The 20,533-nt window shown below is 40.2% G+C and overlaps 1 pseudogene; it reads left to right on the top strand.

The window, feature by feature from the left end:
• Window positions 1–14,488: 14,488 nt before the first annotated feature.
• On the top strand, window positions 14,489–20,018 carry LOC112186236 (annotated as a pseudogene).
• The last annotated feature ends 515 nt before the right edge of the window (window positions 20,019–20,533 follow it).

Below are 20,533 nucleotides of genomic sequence, written 5' to 3' on the forward strand. Positions count from 1 at the left end.
CTTATATACTTTAAATATCATTTTCTTCAAAATCATTTTTCAAACATAACAACTCAATGTAATTAAAGAAACTCCGTTCGTAAATGAACCATGTGAGATTTACTCACCTCTAATCCCGCTGCGTCTTCTTAATAGCTCGAAATATGAATCACAAATCATCCGCCAAATCAAACTGTCAAACACCTAATCAATGTGACTTGACTTTAGCCAACAACTCATAACAAAAATAAACGATGATCTAACGGTCGGATCGAAATTAAACGATGATCCAACGGTCGGATCCTCACAGATCGCCCTTAGGATCATCCTCCTAAACAATCACGAAGATCCAACGGTCGGATCTTCCTGAATCGCCTTTACTAACATCTCCACAAATTTATATGAAAATCCGACGGTCGGATTCTCACGAATCGCCTTCCAAATCACTATTTCACAATTATACGAAGATCCAACGGTCGGATCTTTGCCCGTGACCATAAAAAGTCATCGGGACAGTCATACGATCAACATAATAAAACTACAAGTCCATCAGACGGTTTGATCTTCACAGATCACAAATCGAACGATCGAAATCGATCGAAATGTAAAAATTCATAACTTAATCATACGATCTCCAAAATTCACATGCTATATATCGTAATGATCGTATAAACATGTAGAACATAAAATTGGGCAGAAACTGCCCTTGGGACCCCCGGAGGTTGCCGGAAAAGGTCGCCGGAGTTAGGGACACATCCGCTGCCGACCACCGCATATGGTGTCGGGGCCGAGATTTTCCTCTTCGTTTAATCATTTTGAGCAACTTTCATAACTAGCTCGAAGTCAGAAAATGAGTGGAAGTGGTCGAAATTACCTAAAACAGTCCAGTTTGGCCGGAATTTCTCTAGTTTTCCGATGAAGCTCCGTTCAACGTGAAATCGATCGCTTCAGGTCCAGTCCTTCTTGTTGCTTTTTCAGAAATTTGAGGTGAGTTCAACAAGCGAAGAACCTCGAGTTTTGGTGGCCGGAGCTTGGAGAAATCGCAGCTGGTTCGTTTTCGGGCTCGGATCGGTTTCGAGCTCCACCGCCGCGTAGCCGCCACGAGAGGGTAAACGGTGACCACCAGTCGACTCACAGGAAGGAGGCGAGTCTATCTAGGCTTGGTTTCACCTCAAACGATGGCCGGAGCTGTGAGAAAATGACCATAGAAGTTATGCTCTGTTTTCGGTTTCGGGGGAGAGGAGAGTGAGAGATTAGGGCCGGCTGCCAAAAATGGAAACTGACACTTTTGAAAAATTTCCAAAAATAGTTAGGTATTTATACCCGAAATGGAAACTTTTCCAAACACGATAACTTCTTGATATGAACTCCGATTCTTGCGTTCTGCATATGCCCGAACTCGTATCGATGAGCTCTACAACTTTTGTGAAGGAAGTTTTCCCAAATTCCTTATGTACAAAAAGTCGATTTCACAACCCCCCCTAAACTATGCATTTCGAATAATTAATTGCCCGAAAATTATTTCACTCCACCCTCGAACTATGAAATCATCCCAAAAATCAACTTAATAAATTTCAGAAAATCATCATAAATTAAAAATGAATTTCCAGGGTATTACACCTCCGATGTCAGTAGGCAATCAACGGACTACCCCTCTTCAAGGGGTCTCCAGACCAGAAAAAATTTCTAGTCCAAGCTTGAACTTTCTTTAGCAGAGAGGTAGGCCATTCATAGACTTGAAAACTATAAGTGATAAGACTTTGCACAACATAATTAATTAATTGAAGTCTAGAAGCTTGAGACAATTGTAATCCTTTCCAAGAAGAAAGTTTGCAATGTACCATGTCCGCTAGCACCCGAAAATAGCATGGTTTTGGGCATCCTTGAAAAATTGGCACACCCAAGTAATTGAAAGGAAAAAAAACTTTCACTGATGCCCAAAGTACGTTTTATAAAATTTCTTCTTCGAATTGCATATTTCCCTAGAACAATGGAGGACTTTTGCTTATTCACGACCTGCCCTGAATTGCAAGCATAATCACTCATGAAATTCATTAAAGCCTTCATACCTCGAGATGTACTATACATAAAGACCATTATGTCATCGGCAAATAGAACATGAGATGGAGGTGACAACTTTTTGGGAGCTGTAATGCAAGAGAACTTCTTCTTTGAAACAAGACGGCTCAAACCCCTACTAAGCACTTCTTCAGCTAGGCAAAATAATAATGGTGATAAAGGGTCACCCTGCCTAACCACCACATGAGCATTCAAAAAAACCGCCAGCTTGCCCGTTCACATGTACAGATAGCCTTGCAGACTTGAGTATTGCATGAATCCAGTCAATAAACACTGAGCTGAAGCCAAAAGCTTTAAGAACTCTTAACAAGAATCCCCAATCCAAAGTATCAAACGCCTTGGATATATCAAATTTAATCGCTATATTACCCCAACGACTTTCTCTATCCAATAGATTAATGCACTCTGAAGTGAGGATTATTGGATCAACAATACTTCGGCCTTTAACAAAGCCGCTTTGATTTGGAGAGATTATTCTTGAAGCTATCTTCCCAAGCCTGTCTGCAAGTATTTTAGTAATCACTTTGAAAACAAAGTTGGCTAGAGCTATTGGTCTGTAATCTGAAACTACCTCTGCCTCTTCCTTTTTTAGAATGAGAATTATTTAGAACAACTTTCATCTCTTTTGGCTCACTTAGTTTCATATTGTATACCTTTACCATTATCAGATATGTTATGGGTGGTGAATAATCATTAGAAAAGAGGAAAAATATTTTTATTTTTAGTCCCTAGCCTTCTCATTTCGCATATATATTCTTAATCAAGTTGCCCGTTACACATTATGATAAACAAGCTATGTTTTTATGTGGCCTTCATAATTTTATTCTTTAAGATGAGAGCCTAGAATGTAAGAGCAACTTTAGCAATACTAGCCATTTTTGAATTAAAATTTTAGCCAAAATAGCTAAAAAGTCATTTTGGCTAGTCACTTTATAAATACGTCTGTACTCTCTAATTTAACTAATGTGAATTTATATTTATTTTTAAATGAAGATTAAGTAGTCTAATGTATTTTTAAATTACATATAATAACTCAAAATGAATGTTTTAAATTATAGAGAGCCTCATTTCGTTTTTTATATTTAAGAGCGAGATAATTAACTAAAAGTTATAATGGAGAGCCACTTAGAAGTCTGGTACAGGTGCTAAAACAGATAAAAAGCTAAACATGCTCTCTAAAATAGTTAAGAAGCCAAAATAGAGTCTACTAAAGATGCTCTAATGCCATGCAATTTCTGTCTTTTTCTAGTGTCACAGAGTCGTCCATTCTCTTTCATATATATATATATATATATATATATATTTTTTTTTTTTGAATGTCATAAAAAATTGTCCGGTGGACCTTTTTTCTTTTTTTTCCTCCGTCTTCTTTCATTTTCAATTTTTCTGACTATTCTTTTCTCAATTCGTATTAATTAGACTTTAATAGTTTATACTTGTCATCACCCATGTGAAGTCAAATTTCACTATATCGATGTCTGTTAAATAAGTAGATAAAGAGGAGGTATGAGTGGGCTGTGGAAACGTAGTGCCACACATTTGAAAGTTTGGTTTTGTGACATTTTGCAACTTAGCAAGGATAAGAAATTTCTAGTTTACTTGCATGCCTTTGCTTTTCTTAGTTGATGTTATTGTTGTTGGAGTGAATGATTCGCTCTTGTGCGGGTACTTTGGCAAGATGATTAAGTTCTTACATTTTGTGTGAGCTGTGAAATTTTTCGGACAGAGCGGGAAGAGAATTGGGCTGCGTCCCTTTGAATGTCATTCCGATTGAAGTGTTAATTACTTGGTTAATGAGTTATTTATCCACATACTTTCAGGTTTACGTTCTTGGAGGGTTTCTGGTTTTGAAGTGGATATGGGCAAGATGGCAGGAAAGAAAGGAAAAAAAGTAGGAGTCTTGTGATGATGAACAATCTTCTGTTGATGAGTAGGCTTTTCTTATGCAACAGTGAACCTTTTTTGTTATATTCTCAATGCAAATTACTTTCTAGATTCATGATATGGTCGAATTAGTACATTTTTTTTGAAGTAAAAACAAAATTTTATTACTTGATACGACTGAAATCATACATTAGGGCATCAAGGGTAAATTCCGGAGCATTAACAAACCAGTCAAGATGGACATTGGAATCAAAGTTGAAGTTAGCCAACCTATGTGCTAATGTATTGGCTTGACGAGGAACATAGAGAAGCTTTAAGTCCTCACTTCCAGCTAGAAGGCCTTGAATATCTGTGATTAATGCACTTAAGGGAGACAAGTTAGGGGTTATAGAAGCAATAGCCTGCACCACAATTAGACAATCACTCTCGACGGGGGCATGAGTAATCTGCATGGCTTGCAACAATTCTAGGCCATTTTTCAATGTAAGGAGTTCGACATGCAGTGGGTAGGTGACAAAATCCACTCTGAAGGAAAAACCAGCTAGGAACTGACCCTGAGAGTTTCTAAGTACCCCTCGCGTACCACCATACTGAATAGAGGCCAGGAACGCCCCGTCCACATTAAGCTTCAAGCTACCTTCCTCCGGCGTAGCCCACACCTTACTAGGTTTTGCCCGGGCCCATTTTGTAGTAGCTGAAGAACAAGTAGCCTGTAGATATACCTCACGCCAAGCCATAGTCTTGGCCACAATAGCAGCACTGGTGGAATTAGTACATTTAAACTCATGGTTTGTAAAGAAAGTGTTTTTAATTCCTGTCTAATGTTCGACCACTTTCTTTCTTCTTTTTTTTTTTTTTTAAATCTTTTTTTTAAATTCTTTTATTACTAGTTATATATTGCACGGCGGTCAGCTCAACATCAAAATTTGCATTCACTTGAAATTAAGATGAAAATACTACCCTAAAACAATTAAAATATGAACAGTTTCCCCAGTAACATCCCTCCTCCATAGAAAAAGGCAACTCCATATCAATATGCTATCCAAATCACGTCATTTATGCATAAAAATGTCCGAGGAACCAATGAGTCTATTCCAACATCTGAGAAGAATTCTTTCAGTTTGCTTGTCCAGCATCAGAATTAGTCATACTATCATGGTTTCTTTCTACTGGAAGATCTTTGAGTTCATATTTTAGTAGGTCATCCTTTTAAAGTTATTTTTTTGGTACAAAAAATGGTGGCTAGGTGAGCTACCACTCCAGGGCCTAGAGCAACTTGGGTATGGCCACCCCCCTCCCCAAGGGATGTTTTTCACAAGTTGGGGCTCGAACTAGAGACCTCCTATTACCAGGAAAAGCCCTGCATCGTCCGCCTGCTTGCAGCCTAGTATGCTTTCATTAGACCAACTCCATTGGGTTCCTTTTAAAGTTAATTTAGCAATGCCAACCCCTCAATAAAATTTCTCTACCCTCATTCATGATTTAGTGACAAAATTTAGGGATAATGACTATTTACACAATTTTGGGGTTTATTAACCCCACTTACCCAAACACTCTAAGAGATTGTCCACTTACACAATATTATATATATATATATATATATTCCCCTAATACCCAATTAAGTTCTTTTTTGTTTATTTTTAGAACAATTTTGCCCTTTCTTCCTTTGTCACTTAAAGAGAGACTTTGCCGGACTCCGGTAGGCTGTCGCGGGATTCCGGTGACCGGCCGCCAGACTTTGGTGATCGGACAGGTGACCTGAATCCAGCGTCCAACTTTATTGTCTCTCAATAATCTTATTATTAACCCGCAATCATCTTTTTATTGGCCCCCAATAATCTTATTATTGCCTTCCAATAATCGTTTTTTTGCCCCCCCAATAATCTTATTATTGCCTTTCAATAATCGTTTTTTCGCCCCCCAATAATCTTATTATTGCCCAACCAAATCATAATAAACAAAACAATCACTACTAGCAACATCCCATATTGAAATTGGCTAATTTTTTGGAGAAACAAACCACCGCAACAACATGGATGACGTTGGAGGCCTCCTACGCACTTTACCAAAAAAAGAGGGGGGGGGGGAGGAAGGAAAGAAAGAAGAAGAAGAGAAGCCAGAATGATAGCGTCAGAGAACAGTGACGGTGTTGTGAACGAGAAAGAAGAAGACCCGATCTTCTCCTTCAACTACGACGATGGCGTTGTGAATGAGAAAGAAGAAGACCCGATCCAGAAACCCGCTCTCCTCCGCTGCCGCCCTACACGGCTTCATCTCCTCCATCTGACCCTCTGCCGCCGCCTCGCCCTGTGGTGCTCCATGGCCGTCTCGACCTCGTCGACTTGGGTGCCAACCTCTGTGGCCTTCTTCCTTATCGAGGCTGCCTTCTAATTCCTAGCAGGGCGATCGATCGGTTCAAATGTTAATTGGATAAATAAGCCGTCGGAGCTGCCATGGCAGAGATAGAGAGAGAGAGAGAGAGAGAGAGGACCGTGCAAATCAGAATCGGAGGATGAGAGAGGGAGAAAGCGCAGATTGGAGGGATGAGAGAGAGATATGAGTGTAATTTATAAATTAAAATGAGGGCACTACTGTCAATAGAGATTAGATTATATTGTGTAAATAGGAGTATAAAACTCTTAATGAAGTAGGCTCAAATTGTGTAAATTGTCATTATCCCAAAACTTTATGGGGGGAAAAAAAAGTAGGCCTAATTGAAATTTGGAAACTGTTCAAGGAAAACCTAATTTGTGTTTAGCCCAAACTCTAGGTTACTTGACCTAGTGGTAATATGATTTAATTAGAAGGATCTATAATCCTAATCAATGTAGAATTACTTTCCTTGTATGATTGAGATTCTATGCATTGTAATCCTCTATATAAAGAGGCCCCTATTATCAATGAGAATAGACAGCGATTATCTCTCAATTTCTGATTTCCTAAAACACGTTATCAGCATGACGCCCTAACCCTGAAACCCTAAAATCGTAGCCTTCAAATCTTAGCAACCATCGACACCTACCTTGAAGCTCTAGATCCCAGGAGCCTAGAACCGCCGGCGGCATCACCAGAACCGACCGGAAAAGTACCAAACCGGTCCTCCAAAGAGAGAAAAATATCTCTTCCCGGTTCAAAAGCTTCCACACCGCCCTTCTCAGTAGAACTTGGTCATCATCCCCAAATTGGCCCCAGACTCCAGGAACCGGAACTATCTCTCCAGAAACCGGCCAAAAGGTGACCGGACCGGTAGCATATCCTCCAGAAAAAAAAATGCAAGAGAAAAAAAAAAAAAAGGGATTAAGAGAGACGGAGGCCCGCGGCCCAGAAGAAGAAAGAAGAAAAGAAAGAGAAGAGAAGAAGAAAAGAGGGGTGGGGCCAGAAAGAAGAAAGAAAGAGAAGAGAAGAAGAAAAGAGGGGTGGGCCCAGAAGAAGAAAAGAAGAAAAAAAAAAAAAGAAAGGAGGAGGAACCCACCAGAAAAAAAAAAGAGAGAAAGAAGGAAAAAAAAAAAAAGAGAGGCCCACGTGCTGGGCAGAAGAAGGAGAAGAAAAAAGGCAGAGAAGAAGAAGGAAAAAACAAAAAAAGAATAAGGGGACGCGGCCCATGCAGAAAAAGAAAAGAAAAAGGAAGAAGCAGATGCCCAAATCACATCAGCCCAGAGCCTGATTCACGTCAGCTCCCCCGGTCAACGATTTTCAGGTGACATTTTCAGGTCAAATTTCCCGGCACCCTATTTCGAGGTATTTTTTATTAATCGTTCCCGTTTTTTTAGAGTTTTTTAATTCAATTTCTCTTCTTTTTCGGGGACTTGCAACCTCTCTTCTTCTACCCCCCCTTTCTTCATTATAGGAGAGACCAAATTAAGCCGAACTGTGGGGGTTCGTGCTCACTCCAAGCTTAGAGCTTGTTGAGATCTCCAAACTTAGAGTTTGTAGAGAATTTATGATCGAGCACTTCCATCATTGTTTCGATCTAATCCAATATCTCTTGGAATCAAATTTCTTAGAAGCGACTACGCTCAGAAATTCCTAATTTCTTGGAAGTGATTACGCTTAGAAATTTCATATGTTTTCGTGGTAGCCTACATCGCTCCGAAACTAACCCTAATTTCTTGTTCTCTTTCAGGATGAGTAACCTAAACAAATTGGACTTTGCTCCATTGGGAACAACTGGCTCTGGATATCACAGGTGGGTTCGTGATATCTGCCAGCATCTCAAGGCTGTAGGAATCTTGGATATGATTCTCGAACCTAGCCAGGACGTGATAACTGTTGAGCAAACTCAAGCTTTGGAAGCAAATAGAGCAGCCTTAGAGGCAAATAAGGCGAAAGCCATCATCCTAATGACTCGTCATATGGATGATTCGCTCCAGTACGAGTATATGAATGAAGAAGACCCTAGAAGGCTGTGGGTCTCACTCGAAGAAAGATTTGGTAACGTCTGTGACTCCTTACTTCCTGACCTAGAAGTGAGATGGCATAGCCTCCGCTTCTGTGATTTCAAGTCAGTTCTTGACTATAACTCGGAAGCACTTCGCATTAAATCCTTAATGGAATTCTGTGGAAAAGAGATCACAGATGCAATGTTGATTGAGAAGACTCTCTCTACATTCCCCGTCTCTGCATTGATGGTTGCTAAGAACTATCGAATAGATGTAAATGCAAGACGGATCACAAGGTTTCATGAGCTCATTGGAGCTATGAATGTCGCTGAAAAGCATGACAATATCCTTGTGAAGAACTATAATTCGAGATCCGTGGAAACAGAGCATATTCCGGAATCCAATTATAGTCGCACCTCTAAGAGAGGGCGCTAAGAGCGAAACCCTAATCTTAGGGATACTTCTGGACATTCTGGTCCATATAATCGCTCTACTTGGGAAGGTAACTGCCAAAATAGACGAACACGGAACTGAAGAGGTAAACGTGGAAAGAGAGAGGGAGACAACGCCTCTGGCCATGTTGGTGGCGCCACCAACACTAAGAGCCATCTAAATGACGCTTTCAAAGTGCCTCAATCAATGGAGTTCGAGCAAAGAGATGTATGTTCTCGATGTGGAGTGTCTGAGCATTGGGCACACATTTGTAGAGCTCGTGAAGAACTTGTCACCCCCTACAAAGCATATTGTGAAGCAAGAGAAACTCACTATGTGGAACAAGAAAATCAAGAAAATGATCTAGAGTGAAGGGTTGAAGACTATAAATCTGGCTGGGATCAATAGATCGCCAATTCTGTTTAAGTCTTTATTTTTCCAAGAGATGTAATAGACAATTGCCATATACTTTGTACTAAATGCCAATGGTTTAGTCTTTCTTCAAAGTAGGCTCACCCAAAGTAAGTGTGATGTCTAGGAAGGTTCTGAGATTAGTGGTACTTAAGCGAGCCTTGCTCCACCGACATCTCTCTACTCACCTGGTCACATTTATTTTGGAATTACCGAAAGAAGTTAGACGACTACCATTGTTTTGCATTAGCTAGCATTTGGATTAGATTCTCCTAATGCTTAAGAGACAATGATGTACTTTGTTGGCTTATGAATAAAATTTCGAGTTCTTTTCATTATGACTCAAATTTGATTTTGAGCATATTACTTTGTGACTATGATGGCTGGGCCATCAATATTAATTCAAGGACATGGAATAGACCAAGTTCCACTTGCCAAATGGCACCTTGATTACAGTTGTCACAGAAACTCTCTACGCTCTTAGGGCAAATCGTACCATATGAATAGCCAACAAATTCCATGCGAAAACGCATGTAGAGAACGGAAATGAGTTCATTTGCAATACCTTTAATGATTGCGAACAAAGATGCATCTTAGAGAAGTTTATGTGTCTCTCTAGTGGACTCTATGTCACTATTCGAGCTATTAATCCAATAAAAGTTATAAGAGAAGATCTCTTGGATTTAGACACATATTGGCTTTGTCACGACAGGATAGATCATTCTAGTCATGATATGATGATCCGTCTACAAAGACTTCACATGGACATCCTTTCTCTCGAGCAAAATGAAGCATGAATCAAAAGTTGAATCCTAGACTACGTGTGACCGACGCTGCTGCCTAGGGCACTGCCTTCGTCCACCACCAGCTTAGGGTTGGCGCAGTCCCTATCCATGACACCATGGATGGCGTCCATCATGGTGATGGCGCCCCAGGTGATGCTGCAATCACCAACTTGCTTCAAATAGCGTTTTAGACGCCCAGGCCTAACCAAAATACTCAATGGTTGCTTCTAAGGTCCCTCGCTCGTTTTATAAAGCCCGTTCCTTAGGGAAATTAGGACTGAGACAGTCCTATGCAAAGGATATGACATTACTCATTCTGTTCTTACAAAGAATCCGTAGGGATTTTGTGGATTGATTCAACCAACTTGCAGACGCTTATATATTTCATGATATTGGTTGACACGCAAACACGCTGGTCACGTGTTGTGCCATTGTCCACCTATAAATGCTGCTTACGCTACACTCCTAGCACATATCATATGACAACGGGCTCACTCCCCAGATCATCCTATTCAGTTAATTGGATTTGACTATGTTAGAGAGTTTACATCGAAAGACTTTCGATGGATATTGCAATGGGCTTGATGTTGGACATCACATTCCCATGAACACACCCAATTGGTCTCGCGGAAAAGACTACGATGGTCGTCCGAACATTGGTAATGCGCACCAATCTTCTTACATCCGCTTGGGGTGATGCAATATCGCATGCAGCTATGCTAATTCGTCTACGACCCACCGCCACTCAATGTACCTCTGCGTTACAGCTAGTGACTGGGTACACGTATTTTGTACTTACGCATATTTGAGTGAGCCATTTATGTGCCGATTGCGCCTCCACAGTGCTCTATGATGGGTCCTTACTCCTTACAGATGAATGGGCAACTACGTTGGCTTTGAGACTCCAACAATCGTCCGCCACTTAATGCCCTTGCAAGGCGATCTCCTTACCGCTAGATTTGCGGGTTGTCACTTTGATGAGACAGTCTTCCCATCGTTAGGGGGAGAGAAGAACACGGATGTTCAACAGGAATGACAGCAATTGTCGTGGGAATTGTCGTGGTCTGTCCCCACTATGTCTCATCTTGATCCCTATTAAAGTGACGAGATCACACAAATATGCTGCAAACATGCCTGCAAGGAAGGACGTCCCTACGAGAGGACGTAGCGCCACCCTACATGGAGGTAGGCATGGCACCAATGCCAAAGAGAGTGGCACTCTGGCGTTATAGACCATGGCCCCAGCTAGGATGCGTGGGAGGCCCATGGGTTCGAATGATACTTTGGCACATTCCAATCCTTTGATCATCAAGACTCAAAATCCGTCTCATGAGTATCTTCCGGGTTATGGTTATCGTTGGGGGACGCCTCAATGTCAGAACCTATCCCTGAGAATATAGAGCTCTATGAAACTTACACTAGTGTACATGAGACGTGGGATAGAAACTCCATCATAATTGATGATGTAGTTGCGTATTTCGTTGCGCATGAGTTCGTTGAGTCAGATGATATCGAACCACGCTCCGTTGATGAATGAATGCCAACGTAGAGAGTTTTTGGCCAAAATGGAAAGATGCGATCCAGGTTAAGATGGATTCTCTAACGAAGAGGAAGGTTTTCGAGCTAGATATGCCAACACCTCCTAACATAGAACCTGTTGACTAATGGGTGTTCGTTAGAAAGCGTAGTGAGAAAAAGAGATGGTAATCTAGCCTTATGGCACAAGGTTTCTCACAAAACGCCCTGGAATCGACTATGATGAGACATATTCTCTCGTAATGGATGTCATTGCACTCCACTACCTTGCCAGTTTGGTAGTTTCCGAATAACTGAACATGCAGCTTACAAATGTGGTCACTACGTATCTCTATAGGGATCTAGATACGAAATATACATGAAGGTTCATGGTGAACTTCATTTACCCAAGTCAAGTGGCTCTAGACCATGGAGCGCGTTTACAAAGAGGTTGAAACGCTCACTAAAGTGACTACTTGATTGGGAAGGGATATGCCCACGCGTTTCTATAACAAGTTTCGGATTTTATCGCTGTTCATGTTGGACATGATCTTCATTAGAAGCCCTTAAAGAGTTAAGGAAAACCGCTGAACACTTGAAATCCGTAGTTTGAGATGAAGGATTTTGGGAGAACACGATTATGTCTCGGTTTAGAACTTGAGCATCGTGTCGATAGATGCTTAGGCATTTTGACAAGGTCAAGCTTTCAAGCACCCCCATGATCGTCCATAGTCTTGATCCTGAAAAGGATCCTCTTCGTCGAAAAGATGATGACGAAGATGTGCTAGAGGCAGAAGTGCCTTACTTAGTACAATAGGCGCATTATTGTACTTATCCCAATGCACAAGACCGGAAATCTCATATGTTGTGAACTTGTTAGCTAGATATAGCTCTGCGCCAACGCGATGCCATTGGATTGGTGTAAAAGATATCTTTCGATACTTGAGATGTACGATTGATATGGGCTCGTTCTATCCCTACAGAGAGATGATGGATTCGGACCCAACACACACCAGGAACGCCGCCAACACTGGCCTGCGTCCATTCTCCCCATCCCAAAACAACATGTGTTTTGGAAGGTTTTGCTGATATTGGGTATCTCTCTAACCCATACAAAGGTCACTCCCAAACTGGTTAAGTGTTCACCATGGGAAAAGACCATGATATCTTAGAGGTCTATAGAATAGACCGTCGCTATATCTTCGAACAATGCAGAGATCATTGCTCTTCACGAAGTGGTTCGTGAATGTATATGGATTGGATCCATAATTAAGCATGTTCGAAGCAATTGTGGTTTGAAGTCTACCACAGATGAGCCTACGAGCATTTATGATAATGCTACTTGTTTTGAACAAATGAGGCAAGGCTACATCAAAAGCGACAACACCAAGCATAATCAGCAACAACAGACTCTCCTCGAGATCAAAGTGAACTAGATTCAATCTGAGGATAGTGAGGCAGACTTGTTTACTAAGTCATTGGCCAAATCCACGTTCGAGAAACATGTGGCAAGAATTGGCTTGCTGAAATTATCTGAACTCCCATGATCGTAGTCATCAGGGGGAGACGCAGACATCAGGGGGAGATGTCTACATGTTCACCTCGAAACGTGAAGGGTGTGTTGTGCTCTTTTTCCACTTCGACCGAGGTTATTTTTGTCCCACTGGGTTTTTTGTTACTCGGCAAGGTTTTTAACTAGGCAACGAGAGAAGCACCGCGTTTGGGCAACACAAGGGGGAGTGTTCAAGGAAAACCTAATTTGTGTTTAGCCCAAACTCTAGGTTACTTGACCTAGTGGTAATAGGATTTAATTAGAAGGATCTAGAATCCTAATCAATGTAGAATTGCTTTCCTTGTATGATTGAGATTCTATGCATTGTAATCCTCTATATAAAGAGGCCCCTATTATCAATGAGAATAGACAACGATTATCTCTCAATTTCTGATTTCTTAAAACAGAAACCTAAATCTGCTGAATTCCTCCTAGTCGGAAAAAAAAAAAAAACTAAAAATCTGGTGAATTCCCATCTTTACCCATCTCTTTAGACGAATCATAATTACCCATTTTTCATTTCTAATTTTGGAGCCTTCGGTTTGAGCGGGAAAAGGGTTCCCTCCTCCCTCTCTCTCAAAGTCTCAAACGACCCAATTCCACTTCATTCGAACAAGACTCATCAATCTCTCTCCTTCTTTCCCCAATCTCATCTCTTCTAATCCACTTCAAATTTGGGGGTTTCCACCTTTCAAATCCAGCTTCCAATTCATGGCTCCTATAGAAAGAAACCCAATTCTTCTTCTTCTTCTACCGCATCGTCTCGGAAATCGAGCTCGAAAGCTCAGCCTCAGCCTTCCAAGTTCAGCATCCAACATTTCTTTGAGCGCCACACCCAGAACTCTCAAAACCCCCAAACCACCACCTCTTCCATTCCTCAAAACCCTAAGCCCTCAATCCCTGACTCTTCCACCGCAGAAGTCGATTCCGGAGATCCAAAACCCTGCCCCGATTGAAGCAAATAGGGCACTAGTAGCTTCTGGAGATCCCGAGAGAATCGGCTGATTCGCAGTCTAGTAATAAGAAGAGTACGCAGGAGACACCAACTGAGAATTTGGTGGCAGTGAGGTTTATGGATGCCGAGCCGAATGTGGATGAGGAGGTCTCACCGGAGGTTTCAAAGTCTAAGTCTGTCAAGCGATTCAAGTTCTCCCCTCTGGAATGGTATATTTTCTTTAGCTTAATGAAACTGTCATTTCATTTCTTTGTCTGTTAGATTTGTAAATGTTTGAAAAATGGAGGTTTCTTGTGATATTGTTATTTGTTGAATTTTAATTTTGGGAGTATCTATTTTGGTGATGGTTGATAAAGCAGAGTCAAGACGATGGAGGTGATGAGGTGACATGGAGGACGTCTCCGGTCAATGAAAGACTTAAAGCAGTTTCAAAGCACAAGCCTGAGATGATGAGAGTATTGGCAGACACTTCAAGGCTGAAATCTTTAAGCATTAACCAATGCTCGAAAAACAAGGCATGTCTTTTCCTCTAAATTTTGTGAATTTGTTGGTATTATAATGATCAGATGATAAATCAATGATAAATTGTACAGACTTCTGCTGTTGAAGCTGGAAAGGTTGAGAAATCCCTGTCGTTGGTGTCCCTGAATAGGGTTGGCGTGAAAAGGTTTAAACCAGATCAGGATGTAGAACAAAATGGAAATGTGGTCGATAGGACTATTTCTGAAATGGCTGGTAGTCAGAGTCCATTCCGGACTCCACATTCTTTATCATACTGTCATGATAAGGTAAAACTGCTTTCATAGTTTGAGTTAACCTACTTAATTAGGGCACAAGAGAAAACAGCAAGAAGAAAAGAACAAAGGGAGTTCATTTCTTCTGCATCTGATACTTTGTTCAGCTTATATCAGCTTTCTTGTATAGAGTCTGGATCATATTTCTTTAATACATAATGTAACTGAAATGCAGCTTCCTAATGCTCTTTCATGTGGTGGAGTTTCTGATGAGCCAGGGTTGAGGCCGCATATAAAGGTATAAGTCAACAAAGATATCTAGTTGATACCGATTCCTATACCATGTAATTCTACTTGGGTTGGTATATATGATATATATTTTTCTGATTGAACTAATAGATCACTCAATACCTCTACCGACCAAAATAAAATAAAATTGTAGGTTTATCTGTTAGCATTGCATGCCTGCCAGGTTTTGCTGAGCTGTATTCAATTACGCCTCATGGTCTGATGCCAATCATAGTTTTCTTTAAATTGTTTTTTTTTATTCTTCTAGACATTGCTTGAACTCTTAGATCAAGTAGAAGATGTTATGTTTGTTGAAGATTGAGTACCTGATGATGTGGAGGCATCTCAATTACAAGTTAAAGATAAATCAGAGCATGTTGTAAAAAGAGTGGTGACAGCTCCAACAGAACAGGTCACTCGGGCATCTTCCAATTACAATTTCCTTGTATTGGAGGTATGATATACAAATTTAGTATCTCTTTTGTGAACGATTTGAGTTTTTGCAAGATTGATTATTTTGCAAATTTTATCTGTTGTAGGTATCTGAGAATTGTAGACCTGATGATTCCTCTGGTGCTCAGTGCATGTATAAGGTTCGTATAAAGAAAGTTTTTCCAAGCTATTTGATTCATTTTCAGATTATGAAGGATTATAAAGATGAGTAATTGATTTTCAGGTTCTTCGCTTATTGAATGAGCAAAGTGGAGAAGAGTGTGCTGTGTATTTATGGGTAGAGTGGTAGGCACTTCATGTATCTTGCTCTGGAGCACCTTACTTCCTCTGCTATTATTCTTTCAATTTTGTTCTTTTCCTAAGATATTTTCCAATAAAGCTGTCCTCTTATGTGTAGTGTATTACTTGGGAGGTTGAGTATTACTCCCCAATCATAGAAATGCACTTTTATGTGATTCAGCTTGTTGCAGGATAGTAACTTTCTAATATTGATATGTACCTTGACAGTGTGGATTTGTGATTAGCACGCATTTGAACTACTGACCCATAGTGCTGTAGATTTGGATAGACGTTAGTGCTAAGACATCAAATTTCTAGTACTTCTTGCTTTGAAAGCATTATATCAATATTCACAATGTTTTCAATTGTAATGTTCTCAGGTTTTGCAGTGTCATTGCACCTGGAGATACTGTCAATGTTATTGGTGAATTTGATGACCAAGGACAGTGTCATGTGGATAATCACCATAAGTTTTTAATTGTTCACCCTGATGACTTAGTGTCTGGAACTCGGGTAATGGTTCAAATGTTGTTCCTTTGTCATTGTTACTGCAGCTTTTATAATTTTAACTGCTCTGAAGTTTTATGACTAGTTATACTGTACTTACTCCTAATCAACTACAAATGCTTCTAGGTTGCAGCTAATTTCATTTGTCATAGGTGAACTGTTCTGGATGAAAGGCTAAAAGGCAATGAGTATTCAACTCCAGCACTAATTGGCACAATATTGCATCAAGTTTTTGAGGTCTCAAACCTGCCTATAACTTTGTGCAATTTGCAATATATAGACATGATTATATATACATATATATATATATATTATATCACATGGCTGCTAATATTTGTTCATCTAAGAGATTTGATTTTTTGGTTTTGAATTTGGAGGCTGCCTTATGAAGGAGAAACCCGCAATTACTTTCTTCGAGGAACATGCAAAGAATGGGGATCCAGAGAAACATTGAGAACTTGTATGCATGTGGAGGTTAGGAAGTTTAAAGACGTTAATTGAAATAATGTCTAAATTCTTTGTCATGATCAATGAGGTTATGTTTTATGTTTGTTGTAGGTCCTTAGTCTTAAATTTGCTTGTTACTATGATATCCAATTGATTGATCATCTAACTAAAGCTTCTCGTGTCATTTTCATGTGGACTTTGCAGTTCATGAAAATGATGTATACAAAACGTTGGTTGATGCTGTCACAAAAATATTAAATTGGGTTAACATCTTCAAAAACACCCAGGTGCACCATGTTGGTTATTTTTTTGACCTCGTTTCTATGTAATAGAATTAAACTGATGGCAGGGTTGATTTTTAACCATTAAAGAAACCATAGAGAGTAGAATAGAGATTCTGTTTTGATGCTAATGATATGATGGCAGGATTCTGAAGCTTCATCTGTTGATTTTGGATCTGAGAATGGGGTGAAAAAAGTCGCAATATCTGAGGTAAGGCATCACAATTTGACTATCTGCCATCAAGCATTCTGGCGTCCATGTACAAGTTTATGGATCATTTGACGATTGCCCGCTCTTTTTGTGGCTTGCATGAAATAAGTACATTCTTGAGCTTGAGATTGGCTGGTTTCATTACACTGGAAACATATAGTTTTATATGTGCATTCATATGCTGATGAAATTGCCATTATAATGGTTTGTTCTACTTGTATATGCTGTCAAAACTACTAGGTCGTATGAAGTCTCTGTTTGCAAACTTAACGCTACGTTGTTATTGTTGTATGCTTTCTTGTGCTATTCTATAACTGCTGTACACTCTCTGCCACCTCTGAGGTAGATCCGTTTTTTTTTTTTTTGTAGGTAATTGATATTGAGGAGATGGCATGGGCTCCAAAATATGGTCTAAAAGGTATGATTGATGCTTCTGTCAGGGTGAAAGTTGAAGCTAACAAAAATGAACCTGACGTGAAGGTTATGCCTTCGGAGTTTAAAACCGGGAAAGTGCCAAAGGACCAGGCAAGACTATTCTCTGTACCAAAATCTCTTAGGGGATTATTATACTCAACTGATGTATATCATACTAAATTGTTGCTTAAAGTTATTTATTTATTTTTTCAACTGGTGCTTGGTATAACTGTAGGAGCATAGTGCCCAAGTAATCTTATACACTCTTCTTATGTCGGAGAGGTACTTGATCTTTATTCCTCATTCGTTTTTTTTTTTCTTTCCCTTTAGTACGTATAACGGTATTCTGTAATTTATAGTGATCTTTTGAAACGCTTTCATTCTTTCTGTATCTTGATTGAGGTACCAAAAGCATGTTGATACTGGTCTTCTATGTTACCTCCAGTCTGATCAGACACAGGTACAGCCATGTTCATTTTTTCCTTCCATTCTCATATTTATTAAGCATTCCTTCTGTATCAAATACAATAGGGAATTGCGGTTAGAAGATCTGACATTGTTGGGCTAATCGTGCAACGTAATCAACTTGCAAATGATATTGTCAAGGCCTCAAGACTGCAAGTCCTTCCCCCAATGTTGCGGGTATGACTAATGCTGATAATATCCCCTTTCCATTGAACTCTTTAGCGGGCTGTGATTTTAGGTTCTTCCTTTTTCGTTTTTTGGTAGAATTCAAGCTTGTGCAGAATTTGTCGCCATCTGAATGTGTGCACCATCTATCACAAGGTACTTCTATTTATTCTTGTAAGTTATTCAGTAGCATGACTAATATTTTGTAACTATAGATGCAAACAAATTGAGGCATTCTTAAATTTTTCTAACTTGTTGAATATGATTTTCATTGAGTTTGTTTGTACAACTTATACAGCTTATATAGCAGCAGATATGCTACTGTTACATAGAGAGAATTAAGTGCATTTACAACAAATATACAGCAGATCCTAAACTGATGTTATTACAGCAGTTGCAGAACAAATCCGAAACGGAAGGCTAGGCTATGGCTTTGATTGTAGCCAATGATATATTCTCTCTAACACCCCCCTTCAAACTGGGCAGCTCGGGACGCACAAGTTTGGTACATAGGAGATTATGGCGCTGCTTGTGAAGTGGTTTAGTAAGAAGATCAGTTGGTTGATCGACAGAAGGGACAAAGTGAACCTGATGACTCCCAAGTGCTACCTTTTCACAAACAAAGTGATAATCTAACTCGATGTGCTTGGTGCGTGCGTGGAAGACCGGATTAGAAGCCATATGTATGTGGCACTTAGATTATCACAGTAAAGCAGAATGGGTACTGAATATGGACACCAAGTTCATATAGTAAGAAGCCTAACCAAGTTGTCTCGGCATTGGAATGAGCAAGAGATCGATATTCAGATTCTGCACTGAAGCGAGCAATGGTAAATTGCTTTTTGGAACACCAAGAGACAAGGGTATTGCCAAGGTAAATGAGATAGCCGGAAGTGGAACGGCGAGATTCTGGGCAACCGGCCCAATCGGCATCAAAGTAAGCAGAAAGGTGGGTAGGTTGGCGTTGAGGACTAAAATAGAGACCATGGCCTAGTGTGTCTTTGACATAGCGGAGAATACGTTTGGCTGCAATGAGATGCAGAGCACGAGGTTGACTCATGAATTGTGACACAGAATTGATCGCAAAGGCAATGTCAGGGCGTGTAATGGTTAGGTATTGCAAGGAGCCAACCATCTCACAAAAGACAGTTGGATTTTCAAGAAGGTCCCCATCATGTGTGGTGAGAACAGCCTTTGCCGACATTGGGGTGCTTACTGGTTGACTGAGTAACAGATCATGCTTCTCTAAAATATCATGAGCATACTTGAGTTGATTGATGTGAAGGCCATTGGAATGAGGCTTGATCTGTAAACCAAGGAAATAGTGAAGGGGACCAAGATCCTTAATGTCAAATCCACTGCCCAAGGCATCAATAAAACTTTGGAGAAGCCGATCACTGTTGCTCGTAACGACAATATCATCAACACAGAGTAAAAAGAAAATTGTATGCAGTCCATGTTGATAGATGAATAAAGATGAGTAAGCTTTACTATGTCGAAAACCAACAGAACAACGAATATGATTTTCATTGAGTTTGTTTGTACAACTTATACAGCCTATATAGCAGCAGATATGCTATGGTTACATAGAGAGAATTGAGTGCATTTACAACAAATATACAGCAGATCCTAAACTGATGTTATTACAGCATTTACAGAACAAATCAGAAACGGAAGGCTAGGTTATGGCTTTGATTGTAGCCAATGATTTATTCTCTCTAACACTTGTCTTGATTTGGCTTGCTCCATGTCATTGAGTTGAGCACATGGCCAAGCTTAGAATCATTCTGAAACAAGCCCAAGTTCGAGCTTAAGTATGTTCAGCATGTAAACTTGCTATATATGCATGTGTGTATAAGTGAAGATAGATTTGGCTTGGTTTGCGTGTTCATTAGGAATCAAGCCTACGTTTGGGTGGGGTATGTTTAGTCTGTGACCTCGCATACCTATATATGCATATGTGTATGTACCTGCATATAGATTTAGTTTCTATTTGTAGGGAATTTCTGGAATGCGCCCTGCGTATGGTGCGCCCCAGACGGACGTCAACGGAGGGCCAAAATGGTCGTTAAATCTTTTGCAAACGACAAGGTTATTGCAGTGGGTAAAAAGCTCTTTACTGTGGCGCCATCCCTCTCAATGAAGGGGTGAAATGGTCATTCACACGCCAATCAGTCGGGGTCTGCCTAATCGAAGAGTCAGGCACTGAGTGCAGACTGACACCCGCACACTGATTGAAGTTGAATGAGAACTCGGAGGTGAGAGAACAGTCAGTGGAGGAATGACAAACCAGAAGCTATGTGTCTGATTCTTGGACA

This window comes from Rosa chinensis, chromosome 2, assembly GCF_002994745.2.
Source record: "Rosa chinensis cultivar Old Blush chromosome 2, RchiOBHm-V2, whole genome shotgun sequence".
NCBI lineage: Eukaryota > Viridiplantae > Streptophyta > Magnoliopsida > Rosales > Rosaceae > Rosa > Rosa chinensis.